Raw genomic sequence first — 12,158 nt, forward strand, 5'->3', positions numbered from 1 at the left:
GCCACAACACGTTTCAACAGTTGTTAGCTGTTCAGTGTCAACTCGTCAGAGTAACAATAACAAACAACTATTGAGTACCTACTATGTGCCAGGCACCATAGTAAGTGATTTAGATGGATATTTCATATGTTCTTTCCAAGAACACTATGAAACAGGTACTGTTATAATCCCTGTTTTTAAAATGGGGAAACTGAGGCTCAGAGAGGTTAAATAACTTGCTCAGGGTCACCCAGAGAGCTACAGGTAGAGCTGGAGTGTGAATTCTGGCGCCCTGACTCCAAAGCCCACATGCTTGCCCACCTCACAAGACATGGCGGCAGCACTAGGGAGGGGGTAGATACATCAAGTCCCCAAGAATAAGAGAGTGCAAGACCACCTGGTATGATGGGGTCAGGCCCTGAGGAAGGCCTTAAAAGAGCAGCTGAAACTAGACCAGGTTCCTTTGTTTAAGTAAGAAAAATGTGCTCCTAGTTCTAGGCAGAATGCAGCCCCACACTAGGACTAGAAGAGCACTGGATGAATTTCAGCCCCCACTACAGCCTCAGTCTTGTGCAGTGAACAACCTGCACAACCATATGGAGCTGTGTGAGTCACATGGCAGAAGGAGGACCAGTGCAGAGGCAAGAATGCAGATGGGGTGCTTAGAGAGCAATGAGAAGCCATTTACTGAGGCACGTTTGCATGGGGTAGCTAGTACAGTTTTGAGACACAGGATGGGGAGAGATTGCTGAAGGCCTGGAATGGCAATAGTAGAGACTTGAGTGGATCTGGGAGGTCATGTGACAGTGTGCCATTGACAAATTCTGAATGGGAAAATGACCCTCAGGAAGAGTGGCAGAAAGCTTCAACACACAGGGGTGTTGCTCCACCAGGGAGGAGGGATAGGCTGGAGGGGGATGGGCACAGCAGGTGAGGTGGCAGCAGCCTATTTAGTGACATAACTAAAGGAAAGTCTGTGGCCTGGAAAAGAGCACAAGGAGCGGGGAGGACAACACTAAAGAGGGACAGTGAGTGGGAAGATTAATTTCTCCCACTTGGCATCTCCCCAAGTACCCAAAGGGAGAGTGAACCCTGTGACAGTTTGTTTCCTTTTCCTGCGGGGTTATTAGCCGGCATGTAGGGAGAGGGCGGTGGGCACAGCACAGCAAGGCATTTCCTGACCCCCTAGGGGACCAGATGAAGATAGGCCCTCTGATAACTTCATCTGCTGGGTTGCAGCTGACGCTCAAAGAATGTTGATGAGCGGGTTAGTGTCAACCTGGAGGGGTCGCTGGGTAAAGAAACTGAGTTCAGAGATATCCAATTTGCTTACGGTCACACAGCTGGGGCACGAAGGAGCCGGGACTTGAGCCCGGCCGTCCTGACCCCAAAGCCCATGTTCCATTTACGATGAAATAAAGGCCGAAGGCATGAAGTTCACTTACAAAAGATACAACCAGAGGGTTAGGAGCACAGATCCATGCCTGAACGAACTGTGAGGGCTGAGCAATTGGCCAAAGGGAGAGAACAAAACGAGACGGAAGTTAAAAAGCTTAAATGTGAGGTCCCATATTTTGGCTCCAAAAAGTCCGTTGCAGAGGTGGAGAGGCCTGCCTTGACCACCTGCCTGTCAGGAAACACCTGGTTTTTTTTTATAGTTGCATAATTCCCAAATAGCCAACAATGTAACACGATTATAAAAATCTGGGTTAAAGTAATAAAGTAATTAAAGTAATTAAATCATCCTATTCCACTCAGCCCAGCTCAGACTGTTATCTGGAATATTGGGTTCAAGTCTAAAGAGTTCACTTTGAGAAGCACATCGAATAGCTGAGATGGGGCCTGGGGAAAATGACCAGGAGACCAGGAGTCGGAACCCTGTCACACAGAGGGTGCTGGGGGAGCCTGGGCTTATTTACAGTTAAAAAAAAGAATTTGGAACTTCTGAACTTCTGACTGTTATTTTCATTTTCTTCTTTTCTTCTCTTCTCTTTTTCTTTCTTTCTTCTTCTGTTGGGTTTTGTTTTGTTTTGTTTTGTTTTTTTGTTTGTTTTTGCTTTTTAGGGCAGAATTCAGACTGAAAGGAAAGACGACTTTTGGGCTCAGTGTAACCAATTCAGCAAGCTGTTAGCTCGCTCTTCCCATCCCACTCTGCCTCCTGCCCGTTCGCTACTATCTCAGTGGATTAGGGAAAGGCTGACTTTCTGGAAGTAAGATTTACAGCCCTACTTGATCAAAACTGGCAATTAAAAAGAAAGAGAATGACTTTATATATATATTTTTTGAGACAGAGTCTCACTCTGTTGCCCTAGGCTAGAGTAGGGTGGTATCAGCCTAGCTTGGAGCAACCTCAAACTCCTGGGCTCAAGCAATCCTCCTGCCTCAGCCTCCCGAGTAGCTGAGACTGCAGGCACATAACACAACACCTAGCTAATTTTTCTATTTTTAGTAGAGACAGGGTCTCTCTCTTGCTCAGGCTGGTCTTAAACTCCTGACTGCAAGTGATCCTCCCACCTCGGCCTCCCAGAGTGCTAGGATTACAGGCAAGAGCCACTGTGCCTGGCCAAGAGAACTACTTTAAATGAGACAAATATAGATGCTCCTTAGTTGAGCCTAACTCAAACAAGGAAGAACCAAATTTCCAAAAATTAAGAATATTATAATTATTCCCTTAATGAAACGGATTTGCAATATTATCCCTTTCACTGGCAATTTTTTAGTAACTTTACCAGGTGACTTGATATATAAAAACGCCATTAGCTCCAACTTTTCAGGGATAGTCTTATTGAATGAATCAAGGTTAGCTGCTATCTGGATTAATGTTCACTTTTGCAAGCTTTGAGACCAGTGAGCTAAAAAAATGACCAGCATTCGGATAATAAACGAGGGCTCGGAAACATAAGTAAAAGTGACAAAAAGATGAAAATAATTGTGGTCATGCAGTCGTCTGCTCTACGATTTTGTACCCAAATAAGATTTAGGTAGCCCAAGGCACAGACAGTGAGGGACAGGAGCTGAGTGTGTCTGTAGCATTCGTGAACAATGTCACAGCCCTGGTGACAACAGAGCAAGAAGATGGTGCCTTTCAAATACATGACAAATAAGCTTTCAGAACCCAAATCAATAAAAACAAACACGAAGTGAGCAGAAGGGAGGGTGCCATAAAATCCTGGTGATATATTTGGGGAGAAATCATGATGTGACTAGAAAATGGGAAGCGGAAAAATACAGTGAAGCCCGGAAATTTGTGAAATGTCTGTCTGTCTGTCTCTTGTCTTTCTCTGTCATCTCACCCGACCCCGCCCCACACCCCACCCTTCTGGCAGGGCTCATTATATGCCTCCTGATCCCAGGTGGGTCTTTTCAATGCTTCATTTATGTTTCGGTTTTGCCAGCAGGATTCTTGGTGTTTCTGCAGACAATTGCTATTGCTCGAGGAGACAATAAGGATAAAATGAGGAAATGGCAAATGACACACCAGCCTCACCGCAGAGCCAGAGTGGGGCTGGTGGGCTCTTTCTGATTTATTTGTGCTGTTGTTTTGGATTGACGTTTGCATGGTGTCATTTTAATAAGAAACGTGCGGGAGAATTAAAAGCAGAAATATTGTAGACTCACAGTTTTTGTAACTAGATTCATGGTAAGCTACCAATGTTTCCAGGGGAAAGAGAAAGAACTTCAAAAAGAGCAGAATATATTGTGGGGAAAGTTGATGACGGGAAAGGTAAGAAAACTGTGAGGGGGAGGAAGGGAAAAGGAAGGAAAGGAAACGAGCAACAGATTGTAAGTTTATTAACTGAGATTGTTTCCATTTCTGCAATTGCCTTAAAGCACATGATTGCTTGGTCCGAGGTCAGCAGGGCTGATTGCAGTCTTCGTCTCTTTGACCAAGAAGTAATGGGCTTGAATTTCTCCGGTGTGTGAGAATTGCTCCTGCCAATTTCTTGGCTGAAGGACAACCACCCAGAAAGGTTTAGGGGGCCCAAGCTAGTTAGCAATTAGCTTGAACTAGTAGCAGGACTTCTGGTTATCTTGCTAGTACCAGCAGAGGCAGAGCGGCAAAGTAAAGAGAGCGCATAGCCTGGGGGCCAACAGACATGCGCTCTCGTCTCTCGCCTCCGTTTCCCATCTATAACATGTGAATGGCGACAATAATAACAATAAAGGATGACCTTTTGAAAAGCCCCTGGCACCTGGGCTTATAAATGGTAACTTATTCTGAGCTGGTTCATGTGTCTAGACGTTGGCAAGGCTGGGGTGGGGTGTTGGGACTGTTCGTGGCTGTCCTGGCGCTTCCTGTTTAAAGACTGCAAGGCAGTGACTGAGCTCTGGGTGGGTGGCAAGGAGTAGGAGCCAGGTCAGTTTTCTGTTTCTCTACCCCGCCTTTCCCCCCTTGTCCTTAGTGAGTGCTGTCTTCTTTCTTTACTGGCTGGGTCGTCTTGGTAACCCTGCAGCTGGGACCTCATAGCTGGTAGAGAGAAGCTAGCACTTGCGTAGGGCAAGTGAGGAGGAACGGGTGCTTGAGAGGCTGCAAAGGAGTATATGCTTGGCGGATTTACACTTTTTAAAACCTGTTTTGAAATTTTCTTTTCTCTGCAAGCAAGGATAGTAGCTAACTGCAATGCAGAAACTCTTGGGAGAAGAGACACTCAGTGGTCAAACACCAACACTGAGCCACACGTTCTACATCCTCTTCCCTGTGACACTGTGGGCTGAGGGTTATCATCAGAACTTCTGAGAAACTGAGACACAGAGAAGCTTTTCCAACCGCCTAGTAACCAACAGGACCTGAGATTTGAAACCAGGTCGTCTGACACCTGAGTCCTGTAAGCCGCCCACTGCGGCGGGAGCCTCACCTTGCAGAGAATGGCGAGTTAGGGAAAAAAGAATGGAATTTGCTGGAGTTTAACAGAACATATATATACATTATGCTTAAGGAAAAAGATACTTTTCTTACAAAAACTTTGAGGACAAATGAGATTTTATGTGGTATGCCTTGCACTAAAAAAAATTAAATTATATAAGCCAGACTGGTGTTGATTAAGGAAGAGTAAGGTGAAAATATGCAGAGGAAGGAAGAGCAAGTGACTGATCCCTTGTCTTGGGCATCACCCAAGTTACAAGGCAGGGGAGGGGGGACCTGTGTGGGGACAGTTTCCTGATGTGTCTCCTCCCTCTTCTACTTCCCTCCCCTCATCACCTCTCCCCCACTGAAACCAAAAAACCTTAAGCAGGAAAAAGGGAGCTAATTTAAAAAGAGAAAAACATCCTGGAGACCAATGAAATCTCCATAATCCACAGTGACAGACAGGGACCTGCAGAAGAGCAATTTGATTAAATAAGGATATAAGGGATTTAGAGAGACTCTCCAGTTGTGTAAAGTGTGCTCACAAGTCTGAAAAATACATTTATTTGGCTTCCAAACCTGAAGACCTATTGCCTTCTAACTGGGGAGATGGTTCCCATTTGGAAACCGGAAGTAATTGTGAGGCAAGGTCAAAGGGTTCAGGTGGGGCTGGGGATCCCAGGTAGGATGGAACCCTGAGAGGCTGGCCGAGGGCTTGCAGGAGGGTGTTGGCTGAGGCATTAGAAGGTAAGGGCAGTGAGTGGTTGTGGGCTAAGCCCGAGCCCTTCCCAGACTGGGATGAGAGGGCAGCACACCTCCCCTGCCCACGCTCAGTGTCTCACTCAAGAACCAGCTGCCCATTAGTCACCTGTCATCAGAGACAGCTCTGTTGGCGGCTTTCTGCAGAAGTGAAGCAGCCAGAGGATGAATTGTTATTCCGGGAACACACCTGCGCACAGGACGGGAATGGATGGGAGATGGGGAGCGCCCTGGCGGTTTCTATTCATGAGCCATCCTTGTGGTGTCCAAGACCAGCATCAGCAGCTCAGCTGCTGATGAATTATTGTTCTTGGACAAGCTGCAGAGGGCCCCCTCTAGTTCCATGTGTTCACCCCCGCCGCTCATGCTGGGGGATTTATACTTTCCTGGGGCTTAGGAGGGGGAAATAATGAGTCACCCAGGAACAAGAGAAAAATAGGAATGTCCTATCTGTGCAAAATCACTTAAAATGGAGGCTTTTAGAGGGTACTAAAATCTCAGCCAACTAGCCAGAAGCGGTTTGGTAGGGTATATTTTGCTTGTCTTTGCTTACTTTGGTTGCAATACAATCAGAAATGTTTATATCCCCTAAAGAGAGCACCTGTGCAAACGGTCCAGGTCCCCTTGAGCAGACTGTTTATTCTCCCAGGATCCTGAACCCCAAAAGAAATAGTCCTGTGTCTCCGATTTGGGAGGTCCAGATAGGCACACGAACTGTTGGCTGAAAATCTCAAGCAGAGGACCCCGAGGACCACTCCCAACTATACGACTATCTGCAAGCTTGATCTGGTGAAGGCCAGGTGGGGGACCCAACATGGGTTGGCTGTGGCCACCAGGATTCCAGCTCCCACTCTACCCCCTGCACCTGGCCACAGAGCCGCATCTCCAGAGAAACCAAAGAGAAAGATTTGAGAGTCTCTATTTCAAAGACTTCAGAGGATGAGTTAGCAGTAACTCAAGAGCAGGTGCAGCAAAGAAACGTGCAAGCCCTGTTAGACATTCAGTAAGAAGGTTAACATTTCCAGCTTGGCCGGCTGATTAAGAGGTATTCTGTAAGCAGGATTCTGCTGGTTTAGAATGAAGTGGAAATCTTGTCATGTGAGAGCCCAAAACAGGGAAAGGCCAGACCTTGGTCTCCTGGCTAAGCCCAGCCTTTTTTTTTTTTTTTTTTCTTTTCCAAAATAGATTGGTTTGGGTCTCTAGAAGAATATTTAAGCAGCGGCTGACAGGTGAGCTGTAAGGTAGTTGGCAATGCTATGCTCACAAATTTTCAAGAAGGGCCATCTGCAACCTTTCTCGGTTTCCTGTTCCTAATGTCCGATGCCCAGCAAGGGTAATAAACTGAGACGGAAAGGCCCCAAACACAGCTGTAAGGTTCAGATAGAAGAAAAACACACAGTAGGGGTTTTAGTACAGGATCATTAACCTAGAATCAAAGCAGAAGTGAGGGACTAGTCACCACGAGAGGCATGGGGACCACCTCTCCGGGATGCTCAGGTGTTTTAGCATCAGAAAAAGTGTAGGAGAAGGTGACTTCTAATTCTTTTCCACCTAAGCAATTCTGTATTTTATAGGTTTTAGACTCTTCGAAATGTTAACATTTAGGTGCCTTAAAACTCACAAGAGACAATGAGGACAATCACCAAACCTGTCTGGGTAAAGGTTACAGGGACTCGGGATGCAGAGAAAAGTTAGGAGACGGAATGGACGGTTCGGGGTGCACCATTGCCCTCTATTGGATTAAATAAATCCGACCTCTCAGTGGGTGCGTTCCACTATCTCCAGCTGAGTTTGCTGAGAAGTCAGGGCACCTGTGCGTGGGAATTTCATTGATCCTTGTAAATGGGTCCTCCTGTGTGCTGCCCCTGCCCTGAGGAAATCAACTTTATAGCGACTCTGATGGCAGGTCATTTGCATGTTTTCTTTGACTCAACAGACATTTGCTAAGTGCCTACTAAGCACTGGCTAGGTAGTGTACAGAATCTAGGAATAAATAACAATGATTACCATTCACTGGACACCTACTATGTGTCAGTCTACACATTAATACACCACAACCCCACGGAGTAACCGTGGTTACTCTCATCTTACAGATGAGGAAACAGCACACTCAGGAAGTAAGTGGCACATTTTAGATTCAGATCCAGGTCCACCTCCCTCTAAGCCCCACACTCTGTCCACTAAACCACAATCCTTCCCCTCAAGAAGTTTACAGATTATTGAAGGAGGTAGGATATAGATATAAATGTGTATATCAGTGTGTGACAAACTACCGCAGTGGGCCTAATTCAGCCCTTCACTGTGATTTTGACCTTGGCTAAGATGGGTTTTACAATTTTAAATCATTGGGAAAAAAATCAAAAGAATAACAACACTTCTTGACATGTAAAAATGCTATGAAATTCTGATTTCTGTGCCTACAAATAAAGTTTTATTGGAACACGGCTACACCCATTCAATTACTATCATCTAAGGCTGCCTTCCCGGCTCTAGTAGCACAGTTGAGTAGTTGTGACAGAGACTGGACAGCCTAGAACACCAAAAATATTTACTCTCTGGCCCTACACAGAGAAGGTTTGATGACGCCTGGTCTATATTCCAAGGTGGAATGTTCTGTATCAATAGGAGAGATTTTTCTTTAACATGCTTTAGGGTTGAGAAGAAAAGCAGCAAATATTTATCTGGCCCACAGTCTGCAGAGCTAGAGGGGATATACAGGTGTGCTCTGTTTTAAGACTCAACGCATGAAAATCCAGACTTTAAAACAGATAAATTAAAAGGCAGTTATTTGCATAACAAATTTTGCTTTCATTTTATAAAGCGATTCACGACAGGGTTCCTTTATAGAGTGAGCCTCCATAATACATGCTAATATGATTCCATTTACAAATACTCTGTTCATAATAACTTTTCAGGAATATTCCTATTTCGTACAATGCAGCTTCACTATAATCATTTTTCCCTGGCAGCGTGCGGTTTCCTGCTTCTGGAAAGTAATTGAACTGACCTTGTCAATTCGATGGGTGGGGGAAGCACATTCCCTTATTGTCTCCAAGAGAGGCTTAACCTGTCGCACAGAAAGCACAGAAAGGCTGTGGAGTCTAAGTCTCCGAATTATGTGACATTAGGCAGCTGGTATAATTTTACATTTTTTTTGCTAAGCTCCTCTCGGTAGCTGCAGCCAAAGTCCTCAAATGTAAACTATTCTCACTATTCTCTTACTTCATTTCATATACAGGATAAACTAATAAAAACTGTTGCTAATGTCCAGAAGTAGGAAACCGCACGCTGCCAGGGAAAGATGATTATAGCTAAGCTCCATCGTATGAAATAGGAATATGCTACAGGGATACTTATAAAAAGCAATGTTGCTCTCTTTTTTTAAATCCCAAGATATTATCTTATCTGAATTGCAATGTAAACTGGGGCAAGGATTCAAATTAGAGCTCTCCCCAGCAAAATAGGAAGTGATATCAATTTAGGACCCGTCTCCCTCTGTCACCAAGGTCCTGAGCCTGAATCTTTGCTTCGTGGTGTTATGCAATTGCTCTTTCTGAGAGATACATAAAATGGAAACCTTGGCTATTCATAGCCAACTTAGGAGGAGCTGAAATTGTTCAAGAAGTTTCTTGTCTGGTACCATTTTGATGCTAACTATGCATTTATGAACAAATCCACTTATAATCTGGCTTTCAGATGGAGGTTAAAAAGCTGTCTCATGGCTTGTTTTCGGTCTCTGTGATGACTATATTTCAGAAGTAGACAAGCATTCTTGGTATATAGCCTGAATATTTTTTCAGGCTTTTTGGTGGTAAAAGAAGCTTACGTGGAAATGCAAGGGCAGAGAAAATCATGTCGGGGCAGTGCTGTGTGGCATTACCCTGTGGTGAAGCAGGGTTGCTAATGGATATTTCGTGCAACTCACAAGGGGGGAAGTGAGAGAGCCGCAGAGGGCTGGGAGAAGCAGAGCGAGCACTGGGGCGACAACTGGCAGCATAGCGGGCCTAGCAGGGTGGGGGCGGCGCTGCTGGGGGTGGCTTGGCTGACCCTGGAGGCTGCAGCTTCTCATGCTGCGTGGCAGGCAGCATTGCAGTCATTTCTAAAGCCCGTCACTGGCAGAGAAACACTTCAAATCCCTCTGTGAGGTACTCTGAAGAGAAGTCTCTCTCTTCATCTCTCCCGAGGTCAGAAGCACGGAAATGGCAGCCAGTAGCAAGAAGGCTCCGTTGCACTCTTGAATTCAGGCTGTTGCACCTTCTCTCTCCCCCAGTTCCCTCTCCCTCTCTGAAGTGCTGCTACCCAGCTTTTTTATCACCGTCATATTTTTTTTGTTTCCCAGATGCAGTCTGCAGTTTTATAAGCAGGTACAGCTTATAAAACAAGTGGATAAATACTGAATAAACTATATTAGTTCAGGGCTCTTTTTCCCTGGTAGTAATTTTAAAACTTTTCAAAATTAACACTAATGAATATAGAGAAATGGGATATAGATTTCCCATGCATTTTTATGATCAAACAGAAAACCGACCCCTGGGGGTTGCATATTTGCCATTCTCTGCTGTTAGGGTGTTTCAAGAGAAGAGTTTTCGAAGCCCTGTGATTTGAATGAAAAGAGAACATAACCCACCCCACCCTAAATAAGAAATGGGAGCAAACGAATTTTTTCCAAGCGATTTCATGAAGAGTGGGCCTGTTTAATTGGGTTTTTTGAGCCAGGATTAATACCATAAGCTGGGAGCTCTGTGATATGCCTGTGTCGTTGGCTCGGCCACACTGCCTGCCTCCTGGGGAAGGCAGAGAAAAGTGCCTCTATTCAGAAGCAATTTTACTTCTGCTTTGGCCTCCTCACCAAAGTCATTTACAGCCAGCCTGGACGTAGCGCCCAGGCCTCAGCTGAGCTACATGTCATGTTGGAAAGATCTTCCCCAAATCAAGGTCATATCTAGAGCATGCCTTGGATATTTTTTCATCTCTAATTTATGTAGCTTTCTAATATGTTTAGCATTTGCCCTCCCCTTGTCTCTGTCCTGCTGATTAAGGTAAATTTGCATAGAAATGGGATCTCGGTTTTCAGGACCATTCACCTGACACTTGATCCCTTGAGGTGACCAGTGTCTACTGTTGATACGATGAGGATGACCCACAGAAGCCACGTCTCCCTGCAAACTAGACGCAAGTCCTTAATGAGGAGAAGCCTTGCATGTTAAAGTAATGGGGTGAATCAAATCAGCAAAGGCATTTAGCTGATTTCTTTCCTCTCAAGTGGGTCGTCCTAGGTCGCAAAAATTTTAATTTGCCTTAGATGGACAGATCTTGAAGAAAGTGTGCAAAAGGTATATTTGTGTTATTGTTGTTTGGAAATAAGTTTTGACTGGTGATAAAGCTCAGAGAGTTAACTATGACATTTACTTTGGCTCCTAAGCTATTTTTTGCTTAATATCTACCTTTGGATGGGTAATATTCACCTTCACTTATCACCTTTGGAAGACCAAGCACATGTGGAGGATGAGAGAAACGAGCCCCTTGCAGGTGGCTGTAACCCTTGGGTTTCCTGGCGCTGTGCCCGCCCACCAGCGGCACCTTCCTTATTTACCCAAATCCTGGCCATCTGAGCAGAAATTCCCACTGAGAGGACAATTATGGTCCCAGTTTACTGGTCTCTGAAAGTCCATTAGGTTTGAGGGTACTGATAAACTAACCCTGAGGGTTTCAGACCTAGAGAAACTTTGAAAAACATAAATGCCAAACAAGAGCTTTCAAGATTGTCCTGAGAGTGAGCTGTCATAGCAAAGAGTCAACGGGAGTTGATAGTCACGGAGACCAAGCATCACATTTCAATAAGAAACGTTTATAGGAGATGGGAGGCTCAGTAGAAAACTTGTGTGTTTCAGGCTACCTTTGCTGGAGGAAAAATTCATTCCATAAAATTGCTTTAAAACATAAATACTATTTAGCCTTATCTTGTGTAATGCTTTGTATCTGTTATCTAATTTAATCTCACAATTTTATTAGCTCAATATTATGATCTCCATTTTACAGATGAGGAAACTGAGACTCTGAGAGTCTTAATTACTTGCCCAAGATTATATAGGTATTCGCCAAGAGAACTAGGATTCAAGCTGGCTCTCTTGCTATTCCATCCTCACTGTCTCCTAAAAAACAACTCTATTTCCTACTCCATGTAGAATGGAGGCTAACTCATATATCTTTACACAGGTCTATGAGGAGGGGGCCAGTATTTTAACTCAATTCAAAACTATTAAAATCAAAGTTTCCAAAGTAGACTTGGTTTATACTCTCATAATAAAATAAGTAATCTGACTAATCAAGTCTTCCAACTAACAGACCAAAATGCTTTCTACTCTCAAACCATGCAGAAGGAAGCTGAGTTCCCCAATGGCTAATGCTGTCTAATTCTCTTAAATGATTCAGATGTAAAAGAGGAAATGGCATCTGTCTAATTAACACTGCCTGGTTAAATATAGCTGCCAAGGGATAGACTCGGGACAGTGTTTACAGAATAGTCTTTCCAGCCCCTTGGGCCTCAAGTTACAGATGATAGCAAGCCTTCCGT

General features: G+C 44.6%; 1 protein-coding gene across 1 annotated transcript in view; it reads left to right on the plus strand.

The window, feature by feature from the left end:
- The window catches only part of GRAP2 (GRB2 related adaptor protein 2), a 60,553-nt gene that overhangs the window by 29,192 nt on the left and 19,203 nt on the right, over positions 1-12,158 (plus strand). The gene's annotated exons all lie outside the window — the stretch shown is intronic.

The sequence above is a fragment of the Eulemur rufifrons genome, chromosome 16, assembly GCF_041146395.1.
Source record: "Eulemur rufifrons isolate Redbay chromosome 16, OSU_ERuf_1, whole genome shotgun sequence".
Lineage (NCBI taxonomy): Eukaryota > Metazoa > Chordata > Mammalia > Primates > Lemuridae > Eulemur > Eulemur rufifrons.